At 35.1% G+C, this 12,514-nt stretch overlaps 1 pseudogene; it reads right to left on the bottom strand.

Annotated features, from left to right (window-relative positions):
• Positions 1 to 3,445: 3,445 nt before the first annotated feature.
• LOC141549499 (S-formylglutathione hydrolase pseudogene) lies at positions 3,446 to 4,519 on the bottom strand (annotated as a pseudogene).
• Positions 4,520 to 12,514: the final 7,995 nt, after the last annotated feature.

Here is a 12,514-nt window from a genome sequence, read left to right as displayed (position 1 = left end):
CTGGTTTCATAGCCTGCCTCTAATTTTTGCTAGTTGTGTGACCACAGGCAAATCTTTGCATTCTAGTTTCATTTGTTTAGTGGCAAAAAAATAAACCTGGTATACCTATCTAATGGGGATGTGGGGAGGCTCAAATGAGATAATATTTGTAAACTCTTTTGCAAACTTTAAAGTGCTATATAAATGTCATTTACTATTCCCCTTCTTTGTTATAGGAATATATCTGCCAAGTAGACTGCATGAGTTCATTAAAAACACCCTCTCCCTTGGGTAGTGCTGGATAAACACTGACAGATTCATATTCTCTAATTCTCCTTTGTTTTAGACTACACTGACCTACATCTTCTGATTTCATTTATTATTATTGACATTACTCTTCATCACTTTAATATACAGAAGTTTTAGGATATGTGATGTATTCCAAGTTGAATGATTATAGAGAGGTGAATAGTGAAAGTGGGTACAAGTGGTACAAAGAAATGGTAACTATAACTAATAAGAAATTTGAAAAACAGGAATAAAAGGTATCATTGAGGAAAGGCATAATAATAAGATATAATAACATAATATGTAACATAATAAATTATAATAATACGGTATATGACAATATAATATATCATAATAAAATAGTTTAGTTACATGATAGATTTAATGTCCGGACTAACTCACTATAGGATCTTGGTACCAGCCTGAGTCCTTAATCTTAGGAGATGAGTGAAGGGGTGGGACTCATGTGGATGGTCAATCATGGAGTCCATTTGTTCCAAATTCTCTCAGCCTTATATACCCTAATTCCTTACATAACTATAACACACTGCACATGCACTAAAGGACCACACAAACAACTTGCTATTGTGTGCACAACACAAGTTGTCATACCCCTTGACTTCTCAGGAAGGTTGAGAGCCCTTAGAGAGGGAAGGGGAGCCAAACCAGACACTGTCTATAGGGTTCCAGGGTCTTATACCTTGCCCAGAGTTCCCCACTATCTGTCGCCCTCTACAAATAGGACAGAAGATGACAAGTGGATAGCTGGAATATTTCACTGGGTAGTCTCATCATGTCAAAGTAATGTGAGGATGGTCTTTAGCACTGTGGAGAATTTGTGGGAAAAAACAGACAAGCCACCCAAGAAGGGCAGATATATATGGATTGTATAAGAAAGAATGATCCATGAATATATCATGGATCTATTTCAGTATTTAAGAACTTACTGATAGTCCCTTGGGAGATACTGTGACCTCATTAGCTAAATACTAGCAAATCAAATTGCTGCATATGTAACTTGTATGATTGTCTCCTTTGCAAACACATGTTACTGTCCCTCCTCTGATCTTTGTTTTCCTACTTTTCCCTAATTTCTAATTTCTTTCTTCAAGTTAGTCTTAACCTTGTTTGCATTACTACCTTCCTGATGACTGGAATAACTGATCCATCTATCCCTGTTATGTTATTTTACAGCTTTCCTTCTTTTTTTCTTTGTAAACTCCTTAAAGAAGCCATTTACATTCAGTGCTTCCACTTCCATTCTTCTCATCATCCTCAAAACCCTTTAGAGTTTGTTTTCTAACCTAATTATTTAGCATCATGAATTTCTTCAAAGTTATTTTCCAATTGTCAAATCAAATGGAATTTTTCTTAATTTCTGTTCTTCTTGAACTCTCTGTAGCCTTTGACACTGTCAACTTCATTCAAATTTCTTGTGACACTGCTCTCCTGGTTCTCCTACATGTCTGATCACTTCTTATCAGTCCCTTTACTGTATCTTCCTCCAGAGTCTTACCTGATAACCATTGGTTTTCCTCAAGATTCAGTCCTGGCCCTTTTCTCTTCTCCCTATAAACTATCCAACTTAATAATCTCATCAGTTCCCACGGGGTCAAAGATCATTTATATGGATATAACTGCCAGATATAAGTATCCGTTGCTAACCTCTTTCTCATATTTAGTTCATATTTAGTTCAGTCTCATATTTAGTTCAGCCTCTTATTTAGTTCTTGTCATCCAGTCATGTCCAATCCTTCATGACCTTATTGGAGGTCTGGAATAGCAGAGATACTGGAGTGATTTATTATTTCCTTCTCCAGTTCATTTTATAGATGAGGAACTGAGGCAAACAGGGTTAAGTAACTTGTCTAGGATCACAAAGCTAGTAAATATCTGAAACCAGATTTGAACTCAGGAAGACTTGTCTTCCTGACTTCAGTCCTGGCACTCTAGCCATAGTATCACCTAGCTGCCCTAACTGTCTGTTAGACAACCTGAGTTGGATATCCTACAAATATCTGCAACATTTTCAAAACAGAACTTGTTATTTTTCCAACCAAATCCTTCTCCCTTCATGAATTTTCTTGTGATTGTTGAGGATACCACCATTCTCCCACTTGGGCTTGCAACTTTAGTGTCATCCTCCACTTGTTACCATGCAAACCCCACATATCGACTTTATTGTCAGTACATCTTTTTTTGCCCCTTCAAAACATTGCTTGTGTGTCTCTTCTCCCTTAACCACTGCTATCATGATGCAGACCTTTATCACCTCCTACTTGCCTCAATTCTCTCTCCACTCCAGGCCATCCTGCATTTGGCTGCTAAAATGATCTTTCTAAGCTGCAGTTTTAATCATGTCATTTCCTAGTCAAGAAACCCCAATCAGAATAAAAGAAAAACTGTCCTTTTGCTGAGTTTGGCTATCTTTCTAGTCTTCTTGCATTTTCTTTCCTGTAGGTCCCCCGGATTTCCATTTTCTATGCTGAGTCTTTTCATTGACTGATCCCCATGTATGGAATGTTCTTTCCTTACTTGTACTTCCCCAATTCCTTGGTTCCCTTCAAGATTTACCCCAAATAATTTTTTCAATGCATTAAATATCTTTATTTAGTTACTGATATACAATTCTATCATTTCTGTAAGAAGTGATATAGCTAATGGCCAACAGCCAATTGTTCCCAAGTACATTTAAATCAATGTATTTCTTAAAGTCAACTGTGATCTTTTACATATTTTAAATTTAACAATGATTTCAAACTGATTCTAAATGATAACATGTTTTCTATACAGATTGTTGTTCAGTTTTTCCCAGTCATATCTGACTCTTCACGATCCCATTTAAGATTTTTGTTTTACTGGAGTAGCTCACCATTTCACTTCTTAGCTCTTTTTTATAGATTAGGAAACTGAGGCAAATAGAGCTAAGTGATTTGCCCAGGGTCACACAGCTAGGTGTCTAACACTAGGTCTGATTACTTATAGGGGAAAAAGAGGAAACAGATGGCTTGATTTTATACATTTGTTCAAAAGTTTGTCAGCTTTTGATAAAAATTGAAAGTGAATGTTCAGCCAGTTATTTTTAATGTAGAATTCTATTTTTTCAAAAGTTTTTCAAACTTTCTGTTTATATGGTAATTTTTACAATTGTGAGATTATGCACATGCATTATGAAGTTTTATGCATTCGGGTATTTTTCATGCTGTCCAAGGTTAATGAAAGTTGCAATGAAATAGATGTTATGATTATATTTATCTATTTATCTAAAAAGAATTGGAATTTTCTGTTCTGCACAGGCTAACTTGTCAGGAAGTAATTGCCTATCTTTAAGGATCTGGTTATACTCACTTTGATCAATTAATACATTCAATTGAGATGGTGAATAAAACTTCACAAGATGAATAGCAGTATATACTTCCCACTTACTTTGATCTGATCCTAAATTTTCCAGGTAAGGCTTCCCTTCTCAGTGACAGAAAACTGGATTGCAGATTGGAGAGAATGCAGACAGATTTCTATTTTCTGGAACTCTTCAAAGCACAAATCAGAGCTCTATGGCCTCCCATAGAATGATTCCAAATAGCCTCTGGGTTGGCTGGAAAATTGGTATTTATCATCTTGAGCATCTCCTCTATTATATAAAATTATATAAATATATTACTACATATTATTATATAAAAGTACATACTATAGTTGGTTTTCCAAAGTTCTTCAGTGGCATTTCCAGAAAGACCAGACCAAAATCCCAAAGGTCATCTTCTTCCTTAATATTGCCACCACATGGACAGGTGTCAAATCAAATGACAATGATGTCATGTTCTGCTGCAGTTTTTATGATAAAATTTTGTTCTGTGCAAGTTAAATCAGACAGCTAGTAAAATATAGGACATATCCCAGTCTCTGCCTTTGGTGGTAAGTAGACTCCAAATTTCATTTTACATTTTAGTTCCACATTGTCATGTTCATATACTTTCTGAAGTCCCTCAAAGCCATTGTTGCTGGAAAATTGTTGCAGTGATGGTTGTTTTTTGCTATTCAATTGCTACTGTTTTCCCACTCACTGCCACAAGGTGTTTGACAGGTGGTATATGATTCTCAGCCACAAGGCCTCTATTATTGAGAACAGATTTACAGTATCATCTCTGCCTTGACATCTGGCAAGGAAAGCCTGGAGTAGACCGTGGGGTCTGGAGACCTTTAAACCAGGTGGGAAGAGCTGGTGGTCCAGCAGTGGACAAAGCCAAACTACCATCGGCTGGTCTCAGTCCAAATTTTAACAAATCACTTGTCTCCCCTGAGCCTGTTTATTCATCAGCAAAATGAGAATAACAAGAGGCTTTTCTGGCTGCCCTCCCTCTCTTTCTCACTGCTAGTGTCTTCTTCTGAGATTGCCTTCATTGTACTTTGTAAAAATCTTGTTCTGTAGCTGTTTGCATGTTTTCTCTTTCATCAAAATGTGAGCTCCTTTGGGAACAGGGACAGCATTTTGCCTTTCTGTGTATCCCAGTACTTACCATAGTATGACTCTGTATACCATAGCAAACCAATACTAGAGTAGTTTGACATTTCTTTTTCCATTGGATTAAGAAAAACAGATTAAATTACCTTCCCAGGGTCATATAGCTGCTATGTATCTGATGCCAAATTTGAACTCAGGTTCCTGACTCAACCTATCTATGTACTCTATCTATGAGTCACCTAGCAGTCTTACTGGGTCCATAGAAAGTGTTGAATAAGTACTTCTTGACTCATGTACAGACTGACTGAATCCTTAAGAGCATCAATTGTTCTGATGATAGCAGAAGCCTTTCCTAACAGATTTCTGGTTGATTTATAAAATGCTACATAAGGCAACTTTTGCTCTGTTGAGCCAACAACGTCTCCCTGGGCTTCAATTTGTTCAATTATATGATGGCCTAGCATCACAAAGACCTGGATTTGAATCCTACCTCAAACTCTGATTAGCTATGTGAACCTGGGCAAATCCCTTTTCCCCTCTGAGTCTATTTTTCAGTAAAATTAACTTAGTAATAGCACCTGACTCATAGTGTCAAAGGAGATGGATTTGAAGACTGACTTGAAGATCTTAAAGTGTTATATACATATGACCTATTATCATCATCATCGTTGTCATTATTGTTATTGTAGGATTCAATATAGTAAATTTCCTCTAAGATAGAGGATCTTAGTTTTTTTTTAATATTGTGGACCCCACTGGCAGTTCAATATTTCAGAATATTGCTTAAAATATATAGTATTATCAAGGAAACCAATTAGATTGTGATATACACATACATATACATAAATATATATACATACAAATATACCTACATATATAATATACACTCATATATACATATTTAAACATACACATATAAAACTATACATACATATATATTTATATATCTATTAACATCTCTCTACACACATACACTGAAAAACAGTTTGACATTTCAGAATATTGCTTAAATTATATAGGATTATCAAGGAAACGAATTGGATTGAAATACACATATGGATATATACATCAATACATACATATACAGATATACCCTCCTCCCACATACATGCATACATACATACAACCATATACATATATACATTTCTAAATATACACATATAAACCTATATCTACATATCTATCAATATCTCTACACACACACACACACACACACACACACACACACACACAGAAAAACAAGGTCATAGGTGCCAAATTAAGAACTCCTGCTACTAGGTCAGGAGGGGAAAAAAATAACAGAACCCGAAAAGAGGCCTACAAAAGTACAAATTGGGAGTAGGAAGTTTTGCCTTGTACCCATTTTTATACGGCCCATCAATTTTCTATGTTATTGTTCCAGATAGTTCATAGCCTGGAAAGAACATTGCTGAAAATGTATTTTTTCACTCTCTGCACCTTGGAAAGTTTATTATTTTAATTGAAAAACACTCTTGAGAAATGATTAAAGAATTGATTAGAAGTCAGCAAAAAAAATTATAATGAGCTCATTTCAATAGGAACAGACTGGCTACCATGCTGGTTGTCAAAAACTTTTCAAAGCTGGTTTCTCTCCAGTAAGTAGAGTCCTGTAGGCTCTGTCCATCTGTCTTCAAGAAAAGAGCATTTTATATCCTATAGAAGAAAATAGCCTTAGGAAGAAAAGGAAAACTACCAGTAAGAAATACTGATCTTTTAGGCATTTGTGGCTCCTATCAGGGAACTAAAACAATAGATTCAACAACAGAACGCCAAAGCTAAGATCATTTTTACTACAAAAGGAGAGTAGATGGCCTAGGTTACTCAGTATAAAAGACCATCTTTCCTAAAGATGAAATATATTTTATTACCTTTCTGAGCCCTTTTCCTTTGTAAAGTTACTTTTTATTACTACTAAAGCTTCAAGATGATTAGGTCCCTGTCCTACATCAATTTATTAGGAAACATTTTTTAAAGATATCATATAATTCTTTTTATTTATTTATTCATCTGTTTACTTATTTGCTTATTTATGCATTAATTCATTTATTTGTACTATCTATCCAATCGAATCTATTTATCTTTCTTTCTATCTATCTACTATCTACTATGTATCTATCTATCCATCTATCTATCTACTATCTAGCTATCCATCTATCTATTGTCTATCTATTTTATCCAATCTGTAATTTCATCAGTGTAGATAGTCCCTTATGAGGAACTTCCTCTTCCAAAGAGTATTGGCATTTTTTTTCAGTTTAGAGTTTTAGAGATTTTCCTGGGGCACTGAGAGGTTAGTTGACTTGCCTAATGTGATAAATCAGAGGCAGAGCTTAATTCAAATCTTTTTGATTCTAAGAACTACTCTTTAGCAATGACAGCTTTTCATGGAGGGTAAAAGTGCAAAGGGAAGAAAAGGGAAGGAAAAAGAGAAGGAAGGAAAAAAGGAAGAAAGGAAGGAAGGAAGGGAGGGAGGGAGAAAGAAAGGAAAAGTCCCATGATTTTGTGCTCCTTCCCAGATGTATGCCTCTGTTCCCATGATTTCAGTTTCTTATAACCCATACTCTATATCTCTGAGCTTAATCTAAAGTTCTACTGCAAGGTATAGAGTTCAGTCATAATTTCCCAGTAATAAGAACACTGGAGAAGTGAAGCAAAACCCAAAGAAAGATCTGGTGCCTTGGATGCAGAAATTTTAAAATATTTTAATGAATTTTTTGAAATTTTAACATGAAAAAAAATTTCAAATTAAAAATTTAATTAATTTTAATTAATTAAAATTTTTAAAATTAAATTTCAAAAAGTTTCCCTTTTCATCTGATTTTTTTTTCAGACAGCATGACAAATATGAAAATATGTTTAGAAGAATTGCATGTTTAACCTATATCAGATTACTTGGTATTTTAGGGAGGCGGAAGAGGGAAGAGAGGGAGAAAAATTTGAAACACAAAGTTTTGCAAAGGTGAATGTTGAAAACTTTCTTTGCATGCATTTGGAAAAATAAAATGTTATTAAAATTTTAAAAACTAAGAAAAGTATTTGAATTTTTATAGATCACTCTAACTTCAGTTTTATACATTAGCATATAGCTTTTAAAGATGAAAGTTGACATAACAACAAAAAATTAAGAAAGGAAAACATTGATTTTTTTTAAATGGAAGATTTATGATTCTTTGGATTTCATTTAATTATTGTTGCTTTCATTCACTTTTATCCTTGTCCATCCATCTGCAGAGATATGTGTCAGGGAAATAAACTAAGGTAGACAACCTTTGCTCCATAACTTCTTTGAGTAATATAAAAAACATCTCTGCCAAAGATTTGCCATATTTGCTTAAAGTAAAATCTCTCACACACCTCTCTTTGGAGACCCATACCCTCTTCTTCTCTGGAATGCACAAGACTTGTCCAGGTGGGTAGAAGCCTTCTGAGTGGCCCAGGAATAGTCTTTAACTAGTAAGATGAGGCCCATATGCCTTCCCCCTATTTATTTCAATTTCAAGGCAATTGCATGTGAATGGAAGGGAGTTGGGAGGTAAACAGAAGTGATACCTCCATCAGGCACTGGGACATTTCCTGGGTGCTGCCATTGCCTTGACTAATTTGGGCTCTGTTTACCTCACCTGTTCAAAGACACTTTCATTGCCAGTGCTCCTCCCATTTAAGATGCTAATCTACCATGGAAAATAAAATGGGCATTACTCTCTGTGCAGCTGGGAGACTTATTAAAAAGAAAATCATTTAAAAAAGAGCAACACAACCACCATTACCCCAGACACTTAAACACACAACTCCTAACACATATAACTCATAGAGAGGAAAGAAGTACTTGTGTTTCCAAAAACTTTTCTTTTTCCTTTTATGCATAATGTGACTTTCTCCGCACTGTTTACTTGATGTAAATTTGTCTGTTAAGTATGAAAATTGACTTTAGAGGGACCCAGATAATGCTTGGGAGGTTGGTTGGGACTTGGGCAAGACTGGGGGTGGGGAGCAACTTCCAAGGCAGATCTATTCAACTCTGCTCAGTCATCTCCTATTTTTAATATTAAAAGGAATACTGAGTGAAGCAGGACAGAACACAGTGTTCTGGGAAACCAGTAATCAAATGGCCTAAAGCTAATGTTTACTTTCTGGAATGTTATACAGAGGCAATACTTGGAGATGTAAAAAAGAGAATGCCTAATAATAGCCTTTCAGCTACAGAAATAGAAAAGCGGCATAGACATGATAATTGAATTTGGTTTAGATGGTCAAAATCTGTGTTATTCTACAGCTGTATTTTCCAAACCATCTACTTGACTTTTAATATATGTTCTCTTGGGTTGGGTGGGGGAGGGAGGAGTGGGGTTGTTTCTTTTGCTCAGTACTGCCTTTGAGAATTGCTAATTACCCTTTTCATGAAATCACTGAAACTCTGAGTTGGAAGGGAGCTCTGAGATTCTCTTGTCCAGTCTCTACCTGGAAAGAAATATGTTCTATAATTGTTCCAATTTTCCTTCCAGTACTTTTCTCTAGTAATTACTCCCATACTTTCTTGAATCTTCAACCTCTCTCTCACCAGTGGCTTTTCCCAAAATGTTCACAAAGTGTATTCTAGGTTCCCCAATAGTAAAAAGAAAAAAAAAAATTAAATAAACATTTCCCTTTCTTTATTAAACTTCTTGAAAAAGTGACCTTCAAGTAGTGCTATCTCACCAAGCACTAGCTCATCATCAACTGGTAACCTGGCTTCTAATCCCCCATTCCTTGAAACTACTCCCAGAGAAGCCATAAATAATTATCTAGTCACTGAATCTTGTGACCCTTTAAAAATCCTCATCCTTCTCTTCTCTCCAGTATTTTCTCCTACTGAGATTTCTTCTTCTATTGCAATTTAATTTTCCCTATTGGGTGACCAAGAATAAATTACTTAACTCTTTTTGTCTCAGTTTCTTCTTCCATAAAATGAGCTGGAGAAGGAAATGACAAACCATTTTAGTATTTTTGCCCCCCCCAAAAAAAAATCCCAAACGGGGACATGAAGAGTCAGACATAACTCAACAACAACAGTGGACATGGAGATTAATCAAGCAAAACATTTGTATGGATAATTGTTGTTTAGTTGTTTAAGTTGTGTCTAATGGAAACAACATGAAATTGATAAGTGTCTGAGGATGGATTTTAAGTCAAATCTTCCTGACTCTAGATATGGTACTCTATTCACTGTATCACTAAGCCACCCACACATCTAATTTCCATCAAAGCAAGTAAACAAAGGATTTCGTAGATTTTTGGCTAAGGATAATTGTAAAAAAAAAAAAATCAAACGGATTTGTCCACTCCCAGAAGTATTAAACTCATGTGCCTTGACCCATTTGTCCTTTCATTTACATTATTCAATATGGTACAAGTTATTAGCTAATGAAAAGAAAAGCTGATTTTTGTTTGTACTTCAGGATTAAGTGCCATATTTACTATGGGGCCAGGGTGTCAGAGCAGTTGTGAAATTTTAACTTATGAAATCTGAGTCCTGATTATGTTCAGAAGAAATATTTGTCTCAAAAACCACTTCAGAAATGTCCAAAAGAGGACTATCTGATCCTGATAACGGTAGTGTCTAAATATAGTCAGAAAGCGATAGAGAAATGAACATGAGAATTGTGAATACGCTGCTGCAGCACATTATAAACAAGATATTAGGAGGGGGCTCTAGTCTAGAGTATAAAACATTATCAATAAAACATATTAGCAAAAAAAGAAGATGGTTTGGTTATATAGTGATAGCAACAATTAAAAGTTAAAATGATAGTTTATGTTCTACATTGGAATCCTTATGATGTCAAGAGAAATTGAGGAAGGCCCCAGTACATATGGTAGACCAACTGTGGAGAATTTAGAAGCAAATGTGGGCATACATATATGAGGCTGTTAACATTATCATTTCAGTGAAAGTTTATGTCATTGAAATCAATTATTCCTTTGAACATTTGAGTAAACTCTTGCCCCGACTAGACTTGTGATGACTCTATTATCTCACAAGATTATCTCCAATATTCCTTCACATAAAATAAGAGAGAACAAATTCAGAAACAAAAGAAAAACAAAACAACAACAACAAAAAAAAAAACCAACCCCCCCCAAACAGAAACCAAACAAAAAATAAATCCTAGAGGCCTGCATTCATAAGTAAGTGTGGTAACAGGTGGAGAGATTAAAATCTAATGTTTCTCTCTATATATTCAAGAGCTTAAAACAGCATATTTTACTACCTTTTTGTCCCCCCCATTTTCCCATTTATGCCATTCTTAAGATCATAGCTCAAGTTAACTGGTTGGATATTCACTGAAAGCAGAGTACATAGAAACATTCTTCTCTTATGGAAGCTTTTATAACTAACTCCCTCCTAGAAATGAAGGGAGAACTTAACTCAATATTGGAAAACTTTTTGTGCAGCTTAATAGTAAAAGAAAGTTCCTGTTCTGTATGAAGTGGATTTTTGGAACAGTGATCTTTGGAACAGACGTCTATAATAAGTAGTTTGTTGCAAGGAGGAAGACTTCAGACATACAATGATTTTTCAATTGTACTCAAAGACAATGTTTTCATTCTAAAGTTAGCAAAGGGAGTTTAGAGTAGTGTTGAGTTGAGCAGGGATGAGGAGGGGTAAATTTACTTGTTATGAACCTATGAGTAAACCAAATGTAATGCTGAGTGATCAGTACTGGATTGAGAGTTGGATGTCCTGGGCTTGAATTCAGAATTGTGTGATCTTGACAAATGATTTCATCTTTCTGGACTCTAGTCTTCTCATCTTTAAAAGGAGAGGATTGATTAGGTCCTGATTGATTCTGTGTTCTTACAAAATTGGTGCAATTTTTTGCACTTAATAGTATTTCCCCCCAATTACCTGTAAAGATAGTTTTCAACATTGATGTTTGTAACATATTGAGTTTCAAATTTTTCTCTCTCTCTTCCTTCCCTCTCCCATCTCCAGGACCACAGGCAATACAATATAGGTTTTATATGTGTAATCATGTTGCACATATTTCATATTAGTCATACTGTGAAAGAGGTCAGAACAAAAAGGAAAAATCACACGAAAGAAAAACAAAAAGAAAATGGTATGCTTCCAGACTCCATAGTTCTTCCTCTGTGGATGACATCTTCATCACAAGTCTTTTGGAATCATCTTGGATCATTATATAGCTGAGAAGACCTAAGTCTATCACAGTCAATTACCACACAATGTTGTTGTGATTCTATACAATACTCTCCTGGTTCTGAGCACCAAAAACTAGTGATATTTCACTGAAAAACTGCCTTGTATATGGGAAGGGGGGATGGTGATAGAAGAGGGGATATATTGGAAGAAGGAGTGGTCAGTAGCATAATACTTTTGAGGAGGCTTAGAGTGAAAGGAGAGAGAGAAGTGAATAAATGAGGGAAATACCATTAGTAACAGTAATTTTTTAAAGGAAATGCTAAATTTTATTAAAGATCAATGAAAATTAAGATGATTTTTTAACCAAAATTAACAGACTCCCCCTTTAAATCTATTCATGACCTCCTTGAAGTGAATTTATAAATTTAATGTTTTCCCCAGTTACATTCAAAACAATTTTTTACATTTGTTTTTAAGATTTTTGAGTTCAATGAAAAAAAAGTCAGAGGAAGGTGGTCTAAGTGTACCTGATGTAAAGCTATATTATATAGCAGCAGTCAACCAAAACCATTTGGTACTGGCTAAGAAATAGACCGGTAGATCAGTGGAACAGATTAGATACAAAG

The sequence above is a fragment of the Sminthopsis crassicaudata genome, chromosome 1, assembly GCF_048593235.1.
Source record: "Sminthopsis crassicaudata isolate SCR6 chromosome 1, ASM4859323v1, whole genome shotgun sequence".
Lineage (NCBI taxonomy): Eukaryota > Metazoa > Chordata > Mammalia > Dasyuromorphia > Dasyuridae > Sminthopsis > Sminthopsis crassicaudata.
The sequence above is the reverse complement of the archived record's forward strand: the minus strand, read 5'-3'. Positions and strand labels throughout refer to the sequence as shown.